The sequence below is a fragment of the Apus apus genome, chromosome 15 (assembly GCF_020740795.1).
Source record: "Apus apus isolate bApuApu2 chromosome 15, bApuApu2.pri.cur, whole genome shotgun sequence".
NCBI lineage: Eukaryota > Metazoa > Chordata > Aves > Apodiformes > Apodidae > Apus > Apus apus.
The window spans coordinates 3,799,848-3,822,795 of record NC_067296.1 but is presented as its reverse complement, the minus strand read 5'-3'; the positions used below and the strand labels follow the sequence as shown (position 1 = coordinate 3,822,795).

The 22,948-nt window shown below is 44.5% G+C and overlaps 1 long non-coding RNA gene across 2 annotated transcripts in view; it reads right to left on the bottom strand.

Annotated features, from left to right (window-relative positions):
- Nucleotides 1-22,135, bottom strand: part of LOC127391013 (uncharacterized) — a 36,437-nt gene extending 14,302 nt beyond the window's left edge. The window contains exons 1-4 of one of the 2 annotated variants that reach the window (XR_007890991.1): nt 21,732-22,135; nt 7,881-7,980; nt 5,108-5,173; nt 3,208-3,347 (exon numbers count right to left, since the gene is read on the bottom strand). This is a non-coding gene — a long non-coding RNA (uncharacterized LOC127391013). The remainder of the gene's footprint in view (nt 1-3,207; nt 3,348-5,107; nt 5,174-7,880; nt 7,981-21,731) is intronic. The other variant, XR_007890992.1, reaches the window with a different exon arrangement.
- Nucleotides 22,136-22,948: the final 813 nt, after the last annotated feature.

The window sequence follows — 22,948 nt, the reverse complement described above, 5'->3', positions numbered from 1 at the left end:
TCTTACTCTGCCTCTAGACCAGCTCATGCCAAGTCCTACAGCTCATGAAGACTTTCTTTTGAAAAGTGAACATGAAATCTACCTCACTTGGAGAGAGGGACCAGGGACACTAGGGGCTTAGGTCCAATTTCCAGATACCAGTTTCCATCCAGAGATGAAAACCTGTCTTGAGTCATTCACATCAAATTTGACTCTGCTGAAACTTCAGCTGGAAATTTGATCATAGAATCCCAGACTGGTTTGGGTTGGAAGGGACCTTAAAGATTATCTAGATCCAGCCCCCTGCATGGGCAGGGACACCTCCCACTAGCCCAGGTTGCTCCAAGCCCCATCCAACCTGCCCTTCAACACTGCCAGGGATGGGGCAGCCACAGCTTCCCTGGGCAACCTGGGCCAGGGTCTCAACACCCTCACACTAAAGAATTTCCTCCTAATGGCTCACCTAAATCTCCCTCTTTTTTCCTGTAGCCCTTTCAGATACTGAAGAAATGCAAAATACAAAAACTCCCACCAGCTGCAGAGACAACCCAGTCATCACTCTGTGTTGTCTTTACTATTTTCTATTTCTTCCAGCCTGAGATAGTCCATGCAAATTGTGGAGTTGAGTCCAACAAGCAGAGACATTCCCTGAATTTGTTCCTGTGGGGCACTACAACCTCAGCCAGTCTTCAATTCCCTGTGACTCTCAATGGAGAGAAATGTCAGCAGAAAAAAGCTCCCCTTGGTATGGGATGGCGAAAAAGATCTCTGTGGTCTGTGAAAACACCTCAAATAAGTGAGGAAATGTGCCTCAGGCTGAGTCCTCTTCCCAGGTACTATATAGGATGGCTGAGATCTCACCTGGCAAATCCAGTCTGACCAGCTCTTCATGCCACTTGTCCTGGGCAAGTTCAAAAGATGAGGTAGAGCCCAAATCTGGAAAACCTATTTGAAATCCTCTTCTGTTAAACTTTTAACAAGTTCAGCCTCACAAACTGCCAAAGGGGAGTCAATCACAACTCTGAGGAGTGCTACTTCTGAGCTCCTGAGCGTTGTGCAGACAAAGAAGAATCACCAGCTAGACAGTATTTATAACTGATCCTGAGGCTCAAAAATCACAACACCATAAATCCTGAGTTAAGAGGACCACAAAAATGTCCAGAAGCTAAGCAACCAAATAATCATTATAATAATTAATAGTGATCTTGTACAAAATGCTCTTTTTCACTAGTAGACTTCAGAGGGCTTGACAAAGTATGTCATTACAGACCTGGTCAGTACATTTTCATCTAAACTGTTTTCCACTGGAAAATGATGTCTCAATAAACCTGAGATGTCCCATTATGTGCTGCCCCTTCTTTCGGTGCTGCTAACAAGTGGTGAAGTGCCACACACAAATGGGATGCTTTAAAAACATCTTGGATTCTCATCTGAGCCATAAATTGTGTTTGAAATGGAATGTCCAGAAAGAGGGCCTGGGGCGGGGCAAGAAGGAATTGATCATTTACAATAGATCTTCTAAATAGCTGAGTGTCATTCCAAACCAGAAGGAAACACTTCTTAAAACCTTTTCCACAAAATTATCAGGCAACCATTTCAGCACCTCTTAGCCAAATAAAGGCAGAGCAGGACCAAGGTCCATGTCCCACACGTCCTTGACCTCCAAGGCACCTTAAGTCAACCGAGTTCTCTGTTTGCTCCAACCAATGCCCTCACTGACTATTTGCATCTGAAGGCTCCTGGTCGTGGGGGTGTCCTTTGACCACTTTCCCTTGCATGCTCCCAATTCAATTTTGCAAATGCTAAAGTGATATTGGTGCCTGTTCATGAAATTAAAGGCTCTTAACATCCTTTTGTGCCCCAGGGTCATGCATTTGTAATTTACAGAGATTTTGCTATCCATTCAATCTTACCTTTCAGAAACCAGGGCTTTGCTAAACACTGCTGCATGTACAACAGCTTTTCTTTACTTCTTAAAAGACAGTTGTTAATCAGCTAGAGTAACCAGCTGCAAAATACTTTGAGCAACTGGATTAAAGTGATTATGGGATTATTAAATGGGTTAAGTTCTATCAATAACTGGTTGGCAGCCAGAAGAGCTAAAGTCCTAATCAGTTAGAGAAAAAAGACCATGCCAGCCACTTACATTTGTGGTTCACCTTGACCTTATCTGTAACTTCTGCTTGTTTCAGTCATGTTTCTATAGCAACCAGGGTAATTGACATTAATTACCCTATTTTATCTGCGGTTATTTTGTGCTAATTTAATTATTTAATTGCTTTGAATTCTAATGTAAGACCATAGTAACGGGTTTTCACTCTGCTTCTCATAAGGTTTTTTGGGCATCAAGGTGCATTCCCCCTGCCCTGCAACATAGACTGGGGAGGTTTCATCAAAATGCAGCTCCTCTGTACTTCTGAGAAGTCATTGAGAAGACAGACCATGCTCTTCACAGCAGCAAATAGTGGGAGGACAAGAGACACCAACTGTGCAAATCAAAACAATAATTCCTTCTGGATATAAGGAAGAAATGTCTCCCCATGAGGGCAGACAAACATTGGAGCTGCTTGCCTGGAGAGACTGTGCAATCTCTGTCCTTGGGAGTTTTCAAGACTACCTGTTCTGGCTTCCTCTGACCTTGCTTTGGGTAGAGGATTGAACTAGAGACCTCCTGAGAACCCTTCCCACTTTAAATATCCTATGACTTTATGTTCCTGTAAACCTATGATTGTTAATTTCTTTCTTTGTTATTTTTGTACATAAGGAGATGAGATTCATGAGGGGAGGGAGCACTTCTCAGAAAAGCAAGATTTAATCTATTATACATATCGTGTCTGCAATGAGCTTCCAGGTGAGTTGTTTAGTTTTACTGCTCATTTCAAATATTTTTAAGAAGCAACAGTTCTCTGTGGATGAGTTCAGGCAGCCATTCCCAAGACAACTGCAACCCTAGAGGCAGAGGTACTGAAAGATGGAGCATCTTTGGAGCTCAGGCCTTCTATTGCTATAATGTCAGAGAGAGCATTAGATCTGCTTGTAAGTGTTCACAAGTATTTTCAGAGCCTGAGGTATCTGGTTACCTGAACAATTATATGGATCTGTGGGTCTTCTTGAAGTGGTGTTTCTGAATCACAACAAGCATGACCCTAAGAGGAGTGAGGAAGGCAGATGGAGGGAGAGGTCTAAGTGAGCCTGTTTTCCAACAGTGGCCTGCAGTTTGGTCCTTACCTTCAGCCTTGCTTGCCAGCCCCTCTTGGGTCTGTGGTTGCTGTGCTCAGAGGTGCCCTTCGTGATGCTCCACGAAGAGGAGGCAACAAACCCATCCATTGCACCACAGCACTGCCTCTCCAAAGGGACAGCATGTCCTGCTGTAAAACCAGAGAGTAGGAGTGAGGGGAGCAGGCCTGGCTGGTGGGTACCAGAAGAGACTGATGTGACGTGGCATAATGTACAGCACAGAACTTCTGAGCCTCCTCCCTTAACGAACAAATATGACCATTAAAAAAATACATTTCATAATAACAATTCAGCACTGCAGTCACACACACTGCAGTGTCTGAGTGATGGCTTATTAACTCAGACATTGCTGTGCAGAGAACACTTGCAGTCTTTGGCCTTACACTTAATAACTCACTACGTATGAATGGGTTCAGTGATTCATTCCTTGTCTTGTGTGGCTGCCCAAAAAACCTCATTGGGTTGAAATTTATGACTTGTTTTCAGATGACTGTGAGCACCTCCTGCAGGTCTGCCCCTTCAGCTGTGCAGAGACAGGCTGAGTCACATCTGTATCAGGCTTTCACTAGAATTTGCACCCCAAACTTGCACTTTGCTCTTTGGTGACTTTTAGGCTACTCTGTTCTGCCTGATCTCATACAATTAACTGCTTGGGTGATGGGGAGGCTGGAGAGCAAGCAGAATAGGACACAACAAAGATAGGAAGATAAAAGTGAAGCAGCTAAAGGGAACAGAGGATGCATGTCAGAGAGAACTACTAGAAGTTTCCTTACTTATGGGTTTTTTGATGGACTCCTGCTGCACTTGGTGAGAGCAGCACTCCCCGACATGGGGACTAGCAGAGTTGTGTTATCCAGCCAAGTGAGGCCAGACCCTGTATTTCTGATGACTGCAAGGCAAAAATCATGAAAGGAGGGAAAAATAAAACCCTCCCTCTGTGACTTAATGAATATGCAATGTAACAGGGTAATCAAGGGCATGACAGGAAAAATAAACATTTGTTTTTCCATATACTGGTGGATATCTGAAGTCCTCCCCTCAGTGGGGAACAGCAGTGACAGATGGAGGAGGATGAGCTCAACTCCTCAGCACCCTCAGCTGAAGTGCAGTCTTTACTGGTGAACCATCCTGCCCTTGGAATGCTGGCTGAGCTGCAAGAAGCAACACATAGCAGAAAAGAATCACCAGGCTCTGGCCCCCAATGCTGAGGCATCACATTGTCACTCAGTGCTGGGAGTGCACAATCACAGCATTACCTTGGCTGGAAACTACCTCAACGCAGCCCTGGCCATGAGCAGATGCAGGCAGATGAGCAGTGGATCTTGAGGGAGAACTTGAGATCCTCCAGTATAAACATAAGGCAATTAACTTTGCCTGTTCTTTTTCCTGTGCCATCCTCTTTACTCTTTAAAGATGGGAATGCCAAGCAGAGCAACAGACTCTTCCTTCCTGCTCCGGATCCTACTGCTATTTCCTTGCAGTAATCTCTAAAATTGGCATTTTCAAAGAGACTAAGGAAGTGAGAGTCCCCAAAGAGACATAAACATCCAGTTCCCTTGGGAAAGCCCAGACTAGACTATCTTTGAACATGAAAGCGTGGAGCTTTGCAAACCTGCAGGGCAGAGATGTGCTAGATGGCCAGAAACACAGAAGGAGGGGTGTGATTTATTTAAGGTCACAGAGAATGTCAGATGAAGAGCTGGGAAAGTGCATCTGTATCATCAACCTCCCCGTCAGGATTTCAGCCACTGTAATATCCTTCCTCTCCCTCACAAAGGCTGATTCCTCACTCACCCAAGCTTGGTATAAATCAGGAGCAATACCACACAAGTCCCCAGTGTCATTTCAGGAACGAACAGAGAGCTGAGGATTGTCTAATGCTTAGACTCACCAGGGATTTCAGCAGGAGTTGGATGCTTAAATGCCTTTGTGAATTGAGGCTTGAGTGTCTTCGTTCCTTAATGAAGCAAAGAGGGGAGGGGAAAAAAAAAAGTAGCTGTAATTAGAGGAGAAGGAATGCCAGAAAGTAGCTGCATGAACAGTTTCTCATACTGAAAAAGATTGGCTTCAAGCTCACTGGTGCTCATGGGCATGAAGGAGAGTTTTGTTCATCAGTGTGTGCAGCAGCATTCTGTAAAGATGAGAACCAATCATATCCAGTCCTGCTGCCATTTGGAGGGGAAACTGGAAAGCACGAGTGGAAAGCCAAGTGTCAGCTCCCACGACAGGGAACAAGGAACTCCATCCACCACCTGCAACTGATCCCCAGCTTTTGAAGTCTAAATGTTCAAGTCGCACTTTCAAGCCACAAGATGATAACGTGCAAGGGAAGAGTCTGTTTAATGCTGAGCAGCTGGGAAAAAAAAGTAACACCTTTGAGGAGGTTATGGGTGGAAGGAGAGGATACTCTGTTAAGAATGTCTCCTGATGAGTTAGTCACTTGAATGCTGTCACTGCCCCACTGGGGGCAAATGATGAGAGTGCAAAGCCATATCTGCAGCTCCCCACCTCTGTGCTGGAGCCTGGCTTGCTTTCAAGCCAAAAAACCCAACAAGGCACCATAGGTGATCCAAAGGGATTTCAAACATACGTTTCCTTGGCCACAATTCCAGCCACTGGCATCTCTTGGGCTTCCTGGGGAATTATCTCCAACATGCTGCTTGTGGGAAACAGACCCTCTAGCCACTTCAAAGAGAGTCTCATAGTTGATGGTGAATTTAATCCTACCAGGTCATGTCTATGTTTGGAAAATCATCATGAACTACCTCGTGGGCCAAATAATCTCCCAGTACTGCCAGTAGGTGCCCTTTGCTCTGTAACAGCCATTTGCACATACATGGGCAGTGAGAAGCTCGAGTCTTCTGGCAATTATGGTGAGATGGGTCAGAAGCAACTAGGCACCCAAGGGGCCTCATCAGGCAAGAGCTTTTCCAAGTGTCCTGGATGTGGGAGCAGGATGATTTGCCCTCCACACAGAAGCCAGTAGCTGATTGTTATTTAGGCATGTGGCAAAAAAACTGTGAGACTGGCTGAGGCTGAATGTTGAAATTATTTTTAATAGATACTTGCAACGTCTGGGATGCTTTGATACTGGCAGCTGTGGGAAATTATTTGTAAAGGTACTGTCATCTTAGTGACATAACCTGATTGGGATTTAACCCATACAACAAAGAGCTGGGATGGGGAATAGCTTTCCTTCAAACTTCTGAGACAATGGAAAAGCCAACTAAGCTTTCAAAACCACAGCCCTTCTTTGCATATGGAACAGGAGCAGCATTACACAATGGTCAAAGACTTATAGGAACAATTTATCTCAATTTAGCTTAATTACTTAATTTGATCTTTGAACCTAATAACAACAACTGCTGATTTTGCTTCCTGTTCTCTTCTGAATGGAACCTGTGAATTTCTGAGGGAATTTGAATCTGGCTGGTGAGATCTAAATTTAGCTCAGGTACCAAGTGTCAGTTGGTATCTAATCCCACTCTCATCTGACAGCTAACCCTGGCATTTGTGCAAAAATTAGCACCTTCTGCTATATTCCCTTCTGCAAAAGCCTGTGGGATTGTTTGGGGACTCAGGGTCTTCCAGGTACAAGCATCACTTGTGGATGAAATACATGATTTTCAAATGTTCACTGGGAAAGCATCTGTCTTATAAACTTGTCACCAGGAAAGCCTCAGCAGCATTTTAACTTACAGTCTGAGATGTCAAAACAGTGCCTCTATAAACCTCCTTTTAACAGCTGGAATTTCTGTAATTTTGGCCATCATAGATGAGGACAAATGACCTCACAGACATAGAAGATGTTGTAGATGGAGTACACAGAGCAAAGCAGCTGGGCACTTTCACTGGCTTTGGGATACACAGAGGGATGGGAGCTGGTTCCTGCTGCCAGCTTTCCTCCAGAAGACCTGCCAGCAGTTTGTCCCATGGAGACAGCCCACGGGCTGGAGCTCAGCTGTGCCTGCATGGCTGAGCATGGCCACCTAGGGTGACAGACACCCAGCCTGCACTGTGAGCTCCCACAGACCCACACTGAAGCTAACAAAGGCTTCACTTTTTCTTGTAGATTTAAGCCCAGCGAAGAGTAAGAGGCTGAAGAGGGTGACAGACAAGTCTGGATGCCTTAGACTTCCCTGAGTGTTTGCAGAGAAACATAAAGCACTCGGCCTTCCTCACAGAAAAAAAGGTTAACTCTCCCCACCAAAAATGTTAAAAAATATAATAGGGTATAAATACATACCTTCAAGTAGAGTATTTTTTTTTTCCTCTTGCCTACACAGTAGATTATAGTTAATTAAACCTCCGTTCACATAAACAGAACAAGAAAGGATGTAAAAGTAATGAGCTGACAACACGGTCTGCATTATGTTGGGCTTCTAAGAGAATTTAATTTGGAAAAGAATTATGCACAAGCTAAAAGACAGTCCATTAAACTGAGCCAACTGTCTGGAAAGAGATAAAGCAAAAAAAGGAAAAAAAGAAGAAGTGCTCTGCCTCCTGTGAAATAAATCCTGTGCTGCACCTTGTTCTTACCTTGTGGGTGACAGGGCTAGACATGCAAGTGGCCAGGTGGCCTGCATGCCCACAATGGGGACAAAGAGCTTACAATGTGACAGTGAAAAAACCCCCAGGTCTAGATACATGCTGGCAATACTTACTCTGGGAAAACCCTGCACAAGCATTAGATTCTCTGAATATCTCCCTGTGTGAAGCACCAGGTGTCTGTGCTGAACTGTTTCTGGTCCAAACCTACTGATGCTGTGCAAAGGAGAGAGATGGTGCTGTTAGTTATGATTAGCTGTCATAAACATTTCATTTTTTTAATCACAAAGATAGTCAAAGAATCAGCACAGTACATAGGAGATAAACTGAGATGGTCCCTCTTGTGCTTACAAACTAAGGAAGCAGCAGCATCCAGAGCCAGGATCCAGGGTGTCACCTACAGAGCAGGCAGGGAGCAGAGGCTGCTTGTGGGGCAGGAGGTGCCACAGCCCCACTGGGCTGCAGGAGGGCAGTACACAACTGTCCCTTGGACCACCTTCTGTCCCACAAACTTCCCATGAGAATTTTCCCACAGGAATTTTAGGGACTCCTCAGTTCACATGGGTTAACACAGAGTTACCATGCACTGGGTGCACACGTTTTCTTCCTGGTTGCTGCTGGCATCTCTCTCTTCCCATATCCCTTACAGGCAGTTACTTTTGTGGTGTTTTTTTGTTTGCTTGTTTGTTTTGTTGTGTGTGTTTGGTTTTTGTTTGTTTGTTTGTTTTAAATTGTATAGAACTCAGCAAACCAACATGGCAAAACATGCATGGCAGTGTTTCCAAATGAGCAAGCCAGTTTGCTCAGGGGATTAATTTCCCTATTGTGGTCTCCTTGAGGCAACCAATAGGTATTCAGGATAATAATTGTTAAATAAAATGCTTTTTATTTTAATAAAAAAGTCTTTGGGATTCAAATACTTTGCTTCAAATTATTTAACCTCATGAGGTGAGAGGTTGTGTGACTTAACCTCTTCCCCACCCAGATGCTTCCCAGCAGCTGGAAAGAAAGAATCCCTTCAAATGCTCTTTCCAAACACTCAGGGGGATGATGTTGGTTAGAGTTGAGAAATTATGGGATATATTTTCTTCAATGTGAAGAAAATAGGGGGAAACAATTCTAAGCAGAATGAAAGTATTTTTATATTTTTTAACTTGCTAAGAAATTTTTTAAAAAAACCTCCAACTACTGTTTACCTGAGATTGGTTAAAACTACACATAACATCTTCTCCAGCCACTTGTAACAGGAAGACTTAACATATTTTTAAATAAGGCTGCTAGAACTTTAAAACGTATCAAGTAACACTAAAAGCAGGTTTATTTTCATTTCAGTAGCCTTGAAGAGATTCATCTTCTAGACCTTTCTGTTCTTTACCCCAGCAGTGGTTCTGCACAGGCTCACTGAGCACAGGGCAGGTGCTTCAGCTGCACTGAAGTCAGCTAAAAAATCATGTCATTTCCTTTTGCCCCTATTGCTTTATTCAGCACTTTTCCCTCTCCTGTGCTTTTGGAAAACTTCAGGAGCCCAGGCATGGAATGAAGCTGTGGTATCAGCTCTGGAAAAGCTGGGAACAACCTGAACAGACAATGTGGGAGAACATTTCAATTCGACTCGCTTTTGCCAGCTGGCCAGATGCCTGAAGAAAAGGATCCAGGGAGAGCTGCAGGGCTGCACTGGCTGGATTTGCACAAGGTTTGTGAATGGAGAAGTTCTATCTGCTCCCTCACACATCGCTCTGCCTTTGTTTGCTGCCCAGTTGGGTGGGCAGTGATGATTGCTATTGCAGGAGCATTAGCTCCCTGCATCCAAAGGGATGAAATCCAGCAGAGTCTGTTTGTTTTGTATATTGATGATAATCCCTTCATTCCTGAGAACCACAAAGGACCTTAAATTAAATACCAGACCCAAAGAAAAAAAAACTGTCAACATTTAGGCTGAGCTTCTCAGCAAACCAAGCACTCACTCAGCAAAATGTTTGTAACACAGGCCCAAGGGGCCCCAGCCAGCTCTGTACCCTCAGCTGGGTGCTGGAGACTCCTGGCTGCAGTGCTACCTCTGCAGCACCAGCTTCATCCCCACCTCCCAGTTCCTCCAATAAATCATAGAATCATAGACTCATTAAGGTTGGAAAAAAACCCTCTAAAATCAAGTCCAACTGTCAACCCAACACCACCGTGCCAAATAAACTGTGTCTTGAAGTGCTGTCCACATATTGTTTGAACACCTCCAGGGATGGTGACTCCACCACTTCCCTGGACAGCCTGATCCAATGCTTGACCACTCTTTCAGTAAATATTTTTTTCCTAATATCAATCTGAATTTCCCCTGGTGTGACTGGAGTCCATTTATTCTTGTCCTATCACCAGTTACATGGGAGAAGAGACCAACTCCCACCTCACTACAACCTCCTTTCAGGCAGTTGAAGAGGGCAATAAGGTCTCCTCTCAGTCTCCTCTTCTGTGGACTAAACCTCCCTAACTCCCTCAGCTGCTCCTTGTAATGATGTGCTTGGGGATTTAGGACTGTCTTGTGGGTGATGGGTTGCTTGCCACACAGCAGGTGGGTAGTGGTAGCCCTCTCCACCACATGGGCATGGTAGCTATAGCAGAGGAAAGAGGTGACATTGCAGAGCATGGCTGTGTGCAGGACTAACACTTTGGTAAGGAGTACACAGCATATCTCCAAGGGTTTTTCTCTTCTCTGGGCACACTCTCCCACTCAGTCATGGCTGTGCTGAGTTCAGGCAGCTCTGGACATGGGAAAAATCCAGAGCTGTGGGTGGCAGAAGAGGCTGAGTGATCCCCTGGTGAGCTGCACTCCCTTGCTTACCACCTCCAGAGCCGAGGGAGTCAAGCTGAGAGGTGCAGATGACTTAACCTGTGGGACTGAACTCTGGAGCTCCCTTTTTAAGGCTCCAGATATTGCAAATAGACTATTTCCAGTGAGATGTAGAACAGCTGTATGACATGGTTTGTTAGGCCACATCCATGATGATGCTCTCACAACTGCTGCTACTTCCAGATGTTCTGGAAGCTGAGCTGGGATCAGCTCTTTGGCATGACCTGGTAAATCTACTCTGCTTTATACAAAGGGTGGTATAGGACAAAGCTAGCATGGTTCCTCAACTTTGAAAGCACTTACCCATAGCCAGATCTCCTCCATCCATTTTTTGTATCCAATCCTTAGCCATCTTTCCATCCCTCTTAGAAGAGCGTTCCCATTAACCCTTTCCTGTTTCCTGTCTCCATTCAGGAAGTATGGTAAGGACTTGACTCCTTCCAACACCCTACCTTAAAATAAACACAGGGGTTCCTTACAGCTGGGTATGCTGAGCAAACAATGTCACAGTGAAGGCATGATGCTTGGGTATAACCTCAGCCCTTTAGCCACTGCAGAGGAAGCCCAGGCTGTTGTGCACCTCTAACAAAGTTATCATGGAAACAACCAAAATTCTCCTCTGATTTAACAAAATCAAAGCTCAAGAGAGATCCTGCCAAAATGATGCATCCCATGGTGCTGGTGCTACCTGGAAAGCAGGTGGAGATTCTTATCAATAAACACTGCTCTGCAGTTAGCCTCTGAGGGGGATCTGAATCCTTCCATGCATTTTGTCTCTGGGTTGCCACGATTCCTTCCCAGCCACCAGCACACTGGCTGCAGCACGGAAGCCACTGGCCATCCTGTTTGATCCTTCCCTTGCTGGGCCATTGTCTTGTTGTTATTAGTGAGGGATTAGAAGTTTAAGGCCTCAGAGCTTAATGGCCTCAGCGGGTGGAGAGCATGGCACTAGCTGTGAAAATGACAAAAATCAATAGCTAATCCAGTGCAGTCAGTCAACCTTTTCAAAGACTCATCTGTATTGATTTGCAAGGGCTGCTCTTCCTGTCCCTTGACGTAACCAGCCTGTCTGCTCAGACAGACTCGCTCTCTCCCACTATCCCCCCACTTTTTTGGGCTTTTTACACATAGAAATGGATTACTTAGATCCCCCCCCGGCTTTTCATCTCTCCAGTTGCTGTTAGAGGAATGATTAAAGGGGAGGCAGACTGAGCAACCATCTCCTACAAATCAAGGAAGAGCTGAGCTGAGGTGTGATGGATGTTTTGGGAAAGGAGCAGGCAGGCTTCGATGTGGGAGGAACAGAGGACATCTGGTTAAGTTAGATAGTTACAATCTAGGTAGAGAATGCAGAAAAAAAATACAAAATTACTTTAATCTCCTTTCCCCATCACTTTGAAGATACATCAGAGTCACCATGATGATAGAAAAGTCCCTATGGCACTATGTGAATTTAAGGATTGGGATGCAAGTGCCTTGGAGCAAGTTTTTCCTCTTCCAGAGAGGATAACTTCACCCACCCTGCTCTGGCTATTTGAAAGAAAAATTTCCATGGTATCTAGACACCCTTTTAAAAAAAAATACCAATAAATGATTTCCTGTTGCTAGAAGCAGCCCAGCATAGTGGTGCTGAGCTAACTTCTGCATGTGCAGCTTTCCCAGTGTCATGCATCCACACCTCACACTGCACATCCCCAAACCACAGAGCTACTGAGAAAGCAGAAAGCTGGAGGGAAACCATTAGCCACAAGCTCAGAGCAGGCTCAGCCTGGGATGGCCCCATCTTTCCAGCCTGACTGGTGTCCTTCTACTGCCATTAAATAAGGGTCAGTTCAGAGAAAACTAGAGTGTGTTTGGAGTAAAGACACCAATTAATGGGTGCACTTGGTCATGTTTTGAACCACCTCTGAGAACTGAATTGACCCAAAGAGTAATATTAGAAGGAGCATATTAAAAACCCCATAACTGTGGCAGCTGCTGAGCTACATGGGCATCAGCATTAAAGTCAGGGTATCTGCAGAGCTGGGCTGGCTGCATGGGGTATCTGCAGTGAGAGAACACTGAACAATGATGCAAAAAATACAAGTGAGGCTTTCTCTGCCTGTGGCATTGCCATCTCTGTCCCCTGGGCTGGCAGAGAGGACAGTGCAAGCAGACAGGGCTGGGGCAACCAACAGAGCCTGCTACTCAGAGCAAGACACTGGCTGCTAGCCCTGCTGGGAAGAAACCCCTTGCCCCAGACTTGCACACCAAGCACAGTAGGGGGGTGATAAAGGGAACTGGGATTAGCTGGGAGTTCACAGCAGCTTCCCCCTGTGCCCACAGCCCCAGGCCTGGGGTCAGTCCTGGGCAGCACTGCTGTTTAAGCTTGGTGGATATTGCCCTTTCAAAGACTTGTTCATTCAGCACTCCAAGCTGGCCTGGCACTGCTAGTTTGGGAGATAAGGAAGCATAATTTGCTGTAATGCTTTTCTCCCCAGGCTGCTTTGCTGTGTCTCAAACACAGCAGCTGAATTCTGTCTGTCAAATCCAGTTACATTGCTTTCCATCTCCTGTAGATCAGAGGGCAGACATTTATCAGGCAAGCAACCGAATTACCAAATTACATTCCTAAAACAACCAAACAAAAAAGCCCTTCTGTGATTCTGCTCTGGGTGGGGAGCCCCAAACACCCAGTGTTTTTCCTTGCAAATTATAATGAAGCATCTGCTATTGTTAAAGCCAAAGGAACGACTCCAGCAGAACAGAAGCTATGGAAGAGCAAGATATGCTCAGGAGAGGCCCACTTCTTAATAACAATGCTATTTCTCTTGTTAAAAATTGTGCCAGCCACAAAAATACATCACTTCCTGAAGCTACAAGTGTCAGCAGCAAAGTCACCTCTGTGCCTATTGCTCCATTTTGCCCCAGGTTAACAGGGAAGAACAGTTTTGGGCTCTTCAAAGGCAGGGAGAGCTTTATTACACCTGCAGATGGGACCGTCTGGCAGCAGAGGCCACCGTGGATCCCCTTTCCTGCCCAGTTAGTGTTAATAGCCTTGTCTGAAGTGATCTGGTACAAAATGTAGAGCTGACACTGAAGATGAGCTTTGCAGAGCCATACAGCAAGGTCTGCTGGCCAAGATGCATTTATTTTAATGAGAAGTCAGGGGGCAAGTCCCATTACACCTTCAGCTGGCATGATCCTGCACACCAAAGAGAAAGAATTAGACTGAAACAACATCTGTCTTCAGCAGATAGTTGGCAAACTTCTGATGAAGCATTTTCCCTCAAATTAGTTTCTCTCATGGCCCTTGCTGAGTTAAACCCTGTCCCAGGCAGCACCCTGCCAGTTGGCCTTGAAATAATAGACTTTGAGGAAGAAATCCTTGAGTAGAACATGACCAGGAGACCATGCTGTCCAGCAGAATGGGCTGTGGGTTTTTCTGCAGTTTTACTTCCAAACTATCACTGTGCTGCCCCACAGCCAGACCCACACTCCTTAGCCCAGGGCATATGTCACAGACCAACAGTGTTGGTAACTCCTCCTTGTCCCAGCTGAAAGCTGGTGACTGCTCATCTCTGTGGCTGGACCTTGTCACCTGATGCCCCTTCCCTTTGCCATAGACAACATGTACAGATACTTTTCCTTTGGGACCAACAACTGTATTTTCTAATTGCAAAGAGTCCTTTCAATTCAAAGCATGAGGCATTTGCCAAGAAGAACAGGATGGCTGAGAGGGACACAGAGATGTGACTGCATGTACTCTGCTCCTGAAGGTTGGAAGCTCCCACAGGAGCCCACAGTCCATGTCTGTGGAATCTCAAATTAACCAAGGAAAGCTCCTCTCCAACTCTGTGATCTGTAAGGCTTAGAGTCCCCCTTTGATCCTCAGCTTAGCCTTGGGAAGTAGGTGCTTCACCAGCCAGGAGAGGCGAAGTGTCCCCCAGCCAGTAACTCCCAGCTTTGTTCTCGTATGGGCATGTAGGCTCACTGGTCTGGCTTGGCTTTCAACAGCCCTTTGATCTCCCTCCTGCATCAGTGACCCATCGGAGAGGAGAGGGAGATGTGTGAGCAATGCTTGTTGGAAAGAAACGTCTTTCCTCTCCCTGAGATAAACAGCCAGTGTTGGACCAAGTGACCCAAGGGGTACTTCTTCCTTGGGACAGGGCTGCCCCATCACAGGTACCATTCCCCAGCCCTCTTCTACCCACCTTAACTCAGGCACTCGTTTCAGAAGGCTCATTGCCTTTGGCTTGGTGAGGTCCATGGAGGAGGAGTCCAGCTGTCACCAGAGCATGCTCCAGAGCACTTCTGCACCCTCTATGGGCCAAAGAGAGCAGGTTTTAGCAAAGGCAACTGAGATTGAGAAGTGAAGTAGGTGATGTGATCCCTGCTGGGTTCCTAAAGGTGCCATTTTTCAGCTGAGATGCCAAAGCAAAGTCTTGACTACTTGTAATAAATAAAAATCCTATTTTTAATATTCTGCAAAGGGAAAGTTCTTATCCCAAGGGCAATGACTACATTCTCCTATGAGTGGAGGTGTTAACCTTGTTGTACTGACTACATTTTAGCCTAAATTATTGCTAAATGGATGATTTTTTTATGTGATGACGACCTTTTCCACGAAAGCTCAGGGCTTTGTAGATGCTGCTCAGTGCTTCAGCTCTATAGCAAGGAGCTGCAGTGTAGACTAGAACACACCAAAAGAAATAACTTGGTAGCTTAGCAGGACAAAATGCTCCCACTGAAGGGCTGAAAATTAGATTCCCAGTTCTATATTTAGGTGCACCTGATTGATGAATGATGCATTTCAGAGACTGTTTCAGCCTCGCAGATTTGGAAATTCAACCTTAGTTTTCCAGTGGCCACAACGAATGGTGATGGGATTAGTTTACCACTCCATAAACAGTAAATAGGCAATTATTTTTTTTTTCATGCATTCATTAAACATTTAACCACCATTTATACGTATAAGTGACATATAACAAGGTAATTTCCCAGGTTCATTTGGGATTCAGATTGCCAAGATGTTAATTGACATTTAACAGTTTTGTAATTGATCTCTTGTCATTTTACATGTGGAAAAAAAACCTGCTAAGACGTGTTGCAGCACAATGGAAAATGGCACAATGTAATATTAACCATAGCACAAAGATACACATTTAATGCAGCTTTGTTTCAAACCACCCACAGAATTTGAGAAGGCAACAGTTTTGCACAGCAATAAAGAAAATGTGCTTCTATGTAATAATGGGGGGGGGAGGCTACACAGTTACATAAGATGTGAGTATACTGAGCTCATTGCTGTTTTTAATAATTAAGTATGTATCAGCATATTTACAGAAGCCCAGACTCTGACTTCTGTGAGGGGTGATGCATGTGAAACAGCTCCATTTATTATTATAATTACCTGATGTTTATACGTTTATAGCTCTTCTCAGTGACCCAGAACTCCCCCAAGCTGTAAGCTAAAAGCCTATTCGTTGCATGCCTGGGCATTTCTGTACAAATATACACAGATTTTTGTCCAGCTAAAATATTCCTGGTACCTTAGGACACTGAAATGTAACATGAGGTCGGTTTTTATAGCAAGGAATCATCACTTGTTGTTTTTATGACAATCGAGAATAATTCAGGCCACAAGGGGCATGGCAATCCAGGGGAGATGGAGAGTTCTTTCCACCCTACTACAAAAAAAAAGGAAAGGAGAAGTATGAAGAGGACTTGACTGCACTAATTACTTGCAAAGATCACCTCTTGCATCACAGTGAGCTAAGCAGGCAGGTGGGGCAATTGAGGGGGCTTGCAGGAAAGCTAGGGAGGGAGTTTTTCTAGGGGCTTGTAGCGAGAGGACAAGGGGTAATGGATTAATACTGGAAGAGGGGAGACTTAGATTTGACACTAGGAAAAATGGGTGATAAGACATTGGAACAAGTTGCCCAGGGAAGCTGTGGCTGCCCCATCCCTGGAAGCTTTCAAGGGCAGGTTGGATGGGACTTGGAGCAACCTGGTCTAGTGGGAGGTGTCCCTGCCCATGGTGGGGGGTTTGGAACTGGATGATCTTTAAGGTCGCTTCCAACCCAAACCATTCTAAGATTCTATGATCCAGAATTCGTTTCCAGCCTGCTCCCTTCAAGCCAAGTCCCTGTGATGACTACAAGGTTGCCTGCAGGAGGACAAGAAACTGCCTTGTGCAGAGCATTGACTCAACAGCAAGGGCCTGAACTACCTTCACTGCCTTATTATCCTCCAGAGCTTTAACATCAACAAGAGATGGGGCCTCATTTATCCAAAGGTGCATGAATCAGGTGGCTGCTCTGGGGCTGTATCAGCCTGACTGGCTATTCCACCTGATAACGTCTGATGGAAACTGTCAGAGCAATCACTGTTTATCCACATCAAACCATCTTCTGAGGCTTTTAATAACTTAACTCTCTGTATTGAGCTGTGGTCTGACTATGTAGTTTTCTTCTCAGGATAAGTAAACTGTCTCTGATGACTCTTTTGGTGGCTTTTCCCTCACCGACTTTTGGTCCTGAAAAATGATCAGCCACTCCTGATCACCCAAAGCTTTAATTTGAAAAACCATAGGACAACAGTACCATTCAGAATGTTGTTTCTCAGTGATTTGTAAGGGATACTGTCAAATTGGATCTGTACAAATTGAAGTTGACTCTTTTTGCGTGTGTTATGAATTTCCCATTATTTGCCAAAGGAAATCCTAGTAGAAAGGACTGCTAAATATCAGTGAAAGGCTGGAAGACTAATACTTCCAAGCCCTTGGTTTCTCATCTGGGCTATGTGGGTGCTTAGTTGATTAACTGGTAAAGAAAGCATCTCATTTAGTCAGGAGCTCGGTTTTGATATGAGCATGTTCAAGATTCCAGCATGTACAGATGGCTAAGCCTGGTTTCTGTGCCTCTGAAGTAAATGTGTTCAGTCTGCCACATCCATGCAACCTACCTGAGCTGCTAACTCTGAAAAACAACTACTGAAGTGCTTGCCCACCAATGGCCATTGCTTTACTTTCCAGAGCTGCTGAACAACTTAAAATATTGAACAAGACTGGCAAGTCCCAGGAGTGGCCTGAAAATGCTGGAAGAATCAAAACTTAATTATCATTTGTGTGTGCTTGTTCTTAAGGTGTTTAATTTTTATGAGTTAAGAAATGCATATGTTTAGATCTAGGCTCATAGAAGAGTTTTTATACAAACAAACTATTGTCATTAACTGCTGCCATAATACCACTGTAAATGAACAGTAACCCAGAAACAGGACAAATATCTAGACTTCCAGCCAGGATATCTCTGTTCTTAGCAATGGTAATTGTGGAAAGTTCTAAAGATCAGCAAATACAGATAATTTTCAACAACAGAATGGTCTCCCACTTTGCCTTGGTTTGCAGATTGAGCAGTTGCAGAACTGAAAATATACAGGATTGCTGCAGGAGACTGCAGCAATCTCCTTACTGTCCTTCTCTTGCTTTAGTTCATACCACTTCCACTGCAAGAACAGGAATACAGCCTAAATTGATTATTCAAGATGAAAGATCCAGTATTATGGATATAAAGGGGACAGCTAAAACATCCCTGCAATCCCCAGCTGGTACAGAAGAGCACAAGAAAGCCTGTCTCCTCAGGCAAACTCATCTAGGAAGACATGGTGTAAATAATATTAGGTGTAAACGGATGGCTGAGCCTGTGCTGTGGTCTTACCCCCTCTTTCTAAGTTTGACAGGCAGAGACTGAATGGGCTAACAGAGAGAGCTTTGCTGGAGCTGAACCATATGAACGGGACCTTCTGCTGCCCACGTACCTGCTCCCTGGAAGCCAGATGCTGAGGGAACCAAAGGCTCTCAGGGCTCCTGGGAGCTCCCATGGGCTGGAGAGAAGGCACTTTTCTACTATAAACATGTGAGCTCATGACCAAAAGGAAAACTATGCACAAAATCACTAAGGTTAAATATTTAACTCATTTTGGCAAGTTCTTAGATTCTCTGACAGGTTAAGAGAAGTCCTACATACTGGTGGGTCTCCTTAAGCTACAAATATACAAAATTGGGAGCCTAATCCTTTCACCAACCTGTCATTAAAATTCTCCCCCAGTGAGCTGGAGTTGGGCTAAGCTTGGCCTTTCTATAAATCTATAGATTACTTGTTACTAATGCACAAATACATCTAGACAGGACAGTACACACACATGCACACCCAGGGGAGCAGTGTCCACCCAGAGTTGTGTTACCAGGGCACAAATTGTGACAGCACCATTTCCCTCACTGACCAGACATTAGACAGATGGCCAGGGCAACACATGCCACACTAACCATCCTCAACTTCTAACTGCTTTGGGGGAGAAAACCTCTTTGCAGCTCAAATGAGATGCTTCTACTGCTGCAGTGCTGAGCAGTCATGCTTTTTGGAATGCACTGGGTACCTGCAGCAGCTTCCTCTGAGCCAGACTGCATTTTGTTGACTTAACTGAGAGAAAAGAGTCTGGGCAAGCCAATAAGAGGTTCATGGCTGAGCTGGAGCATTACAAAAGTACAGGCTCCAGGAATTAAATCAGTCAGTCATTTACTCCTACTAATGGAGACTGGTTAATTCTCATGGGCAAACCCTTTCTTTCATTGTGTTTATTCCTGTGCTGATCTGTGAAATTTTCATTAATGCCATGACATTTCACAGATCTGTTTACTATTCAGTGGGCCGTGTGGGCTTGTGTCTCTGCCAGTCAGGGGGGTGCTGTGGAGGAGAGACTGCTTGTAACAGGTAAAATTAAAGTGACCACACATGCAACCTAGGTGGAGAATAAAACCACTTACATGCTGTTATTCTTGTCACCAGAACAACAGAAAGAATCACTCCTGTATATGTTCCTGATGAACAGATTAAAAAAAAGTCACTGTTGGCAGAGATGAAAATCTGAGGTTTCTAATTAAAAAAAAGTCTTTGCTCACTGAGTCCTTGTCTTAGTTCAAGTCATTCTTCAAGATTTCTGCACCATGGTCACTGCCTGTAGCATCACAAGCAGAATTTTATCAAAAGAAAAACAAGGGGAGAAAAAAAAAAAAAAACATCAAACAAAACATCTCCTGGTGAGATGAAGGAAGTTTTATTTTCTTAGAGCTTCTCCTGTACTGTCCTCCTCTGCCCATCTCATAGTTGGAGGATCTGTCCCAGTGACTGATGGTCACTGCTTGAGAGAACTCATGCTTGGGGAGAAGACTATGGCTCACGGGGAATCTTGCCCATTTTCAGTGCTGTGCAAAGAAGCAAGCAGCACGACCTCCAGCAGTGACGTGCTACTCACTGCTTTGGTGCTTCTGCAGGTGCCTACTTGTGGGTCTTTACTTCTTGCTGTTTGAGGCCAACCTCCCAGTAACTCATCTTGCCTCCCTGAAGTCCCAAACCTGGGATTCAGAAGAGTTCCCAAGGAAGGATCGTTCAGCAGCACAGAACTGCAGCAGCAGGGGATCATTAAACACTTTGACTTGAATGAAAACTTACAAAAATTGCTTAGAATACCAAATTTCTTCTTGCTTCTTCACCAAATGCCTGTGATGATTCTCCCAGTGGAGGGCCTTCCAGAACAGGTTCACTCATCTGATTTTTGCTACCTCTGTACTTCAGCTGAGGCCAAAGTAACTACAGATGAATATGACATAGGACTTTTTTTTTTTTTTTTTTCTGGCATGATTTGAAATGTAGATGAGAAGCCTGGCAGAATTTAAATATTGAGTGGGACTTTGCCCTTAGTAACCACCACTGTGAAATGCTCCAGTGCTGCCTTCTGAAGGATGCACCACCAGTTCTGTAACGTGCACAGGTTAAATGTAAATAATTATCAGTTCTCAGATTCTCATCCAGTCAGGAGAGGAGCCAAGAGCTTGTGTGTTTATCTTCAGATCTGTTGGGAAATTTCCCAAGAGCATGAGCTCTCAGACATTTAGTCAAAACACCTAGTGATAACTGTCTCCAGAACATTCAGCAGCTCTTTGATTGACATATTGCTCATCAACAACTTGGCTTTGTTTACAAGGCTCTGAGAAGTACACAGGCAGCGATGGAAAAAATACAACCAGACTTTTCTGTTCTTAGATTTTCTTCTTCTGGCAAGATGGGTTTTATTCTAGGAACTGTTACCAGCCCAGATTTGCTAGCCTTAAACAGCTGAGCTCTGCCAAAATGGCATGCAGAACAGCTTGCAAATGCTCCTTGAGGAGATTCCCAGAAGCTCTGATCTGAAGCAGGATCAGAAGAAGGCAAAGAAAGCTACTATTTACTTATTTTTTTACTCTTCAGCCGACCTCTGCTAGGCATGATTTTGCCACTTCTGTCAATCCCATTCTTTAGGAAATAGATTCTGTGTCTCCACTAAACACACACACCCTGATGCATCCCTAGAGCTGTCAGATACTATTTCACTTTGCTTAATTACACACAATTGTTTCTCAGCAGATCGACCAACCCTAACAAATCCTCACTTTCCTCAGCAATCCTGCCACTTCTCTCAAATCCTGCCAGGGATTGCCCAGGCTCTACTTTCAACTCATCACCAGCTGCATTTCCAGGAACCTGGTTTACCCATCTCTGCAATACTGACTTACCTCACAGGGTTGTTACAGAATTTAATTTATTTATGGACACACTGAATTTATGTTATTTATGGATCACCTCCCAGGCCTTCATCTATCTGTTTTCTTGTAGCACCTCTTGTTATGGTACCTAAATATGCCCACACCAAGCTGCTAGAGGGAAGAACTCTGTGGTTCTTATATTACCACATACATTCAGGCAGTGGGAGCCAAAGCAGTCTAAGGAGAACAGTGGGTATTGCCATGAATGATAACTGCTTTACTGTCATGAACTACAAACTGTGACAGTTTTTCATGAGGTGAGACCTCCTGTCTACTGCCTTCCTTGGATTCAGTTTTTGCACAATCACAGATTAAAAATACATATCTTAATAAAAAGCATCAGGTTTGGAAAAGCACAAGAAGAAGAGTACAGCTATGGAAACCTAGAAACCCAGACAGAGGGTATCAGCAGATGGCTAAACACAAAAGATTAGAACATAATTGTTTCAAGAGATTGAAAGTTGAGGAAGGAAAGCACAGGGAAACCAAAATAAGGTCTCATTGCCTCACCTCCATTTCAGCCCAAAGGTATTCAGTGAGCAGATGCCTTCTGCTGGCACAGCAGCTCCTCAGAGAAGACAGAATCTTCTCCCTAGGACAGCCAAGAACACCCTGGAAGAATTTTTAGAAGGTATAACACAAAGAAAAATCTTCCAGAGGGCTGAAGCGAGGTAAATTAGTCTTATCTGCTTCTCAGTCTGCAAGCACACTGTGGCACGTTTTGCCCCTTGCCATATGGGTTCCCAGCTGCTGCAAATCTCCCAGATGAGAAGCCTTGACTGAGTTGGTGGCTTGCCTTCCAGAGAAACAAAGCATTTCTATCCCAACCCCCAGTCATGAGAGTTGCACCAGGTGTCCATCTAACGACAGGAGCACCAGAAACCACTTTGTCAGTTATCCCCATTGCCCTTGGCCAGCTCTGCCTGGGCCTCACCCACAGCCTGAGCAGCCCAGGCAAAGGTCCCCAGGTGCTTGTCCCTCAAAGCAAATCAACAAAACCTCAGAGTTAATAATTGTGAAATCCTACAGGAAGGTCTACCGTATTAACCAACAATTAGGAAATCTTCTGGTTTTAAATCCACAGCTAGTAAGAATTCCCAGAAAAAGAAAAAAAAATAAAATAAAAATAGCTGGTTTGGAACAGAAAGAAGGACAAGCTGTTTCAGGCATCATTTTATTACTGACTCCCAAGGGGAATCAGTGACTCTACCAGCGGCTCGTGCAATTCTGTTGCCAGCTTCTCAGAAAGGAAATGTCATGTATAGCAACTTGTTTTTCTATTGCAGCAATTAAAGTACATAGGAGGCCACAACAAAATCAATACAAAACTGGTAAATCCGTAATGAATGACAGCAAAATACTGATCTTCTTGCCTAAAGAAATGTGTGTCTAAATGCCTTCTCAGGGTTAGGCAGTAGGAGGCTTTCCTGGCTTATTTTTGAAGGATCTGCCATTTTTTATCTCTTCTTTATGTATGGGTCACCAAATGGCCTCATGGTTTTTGCTTATTGTGCTTGAGTTTCCTCTGAGGAATTTCTGTTCAATTGCAAATTTTCCAGGCTTGAGCTATCCCTGAGGAAAGTGCAATTTATGCTCCGACACATGTGCCTGGGTTGCTGCTGGCAAAACCCCCAGAGGGGCTCACCAGGGAGCTGATGAGGCAGTGTTTGGAGAGCCTCAGGCTTTTACTCAGCCTTTGCTCCAGCAAAAGACTCATGATTTTGCTT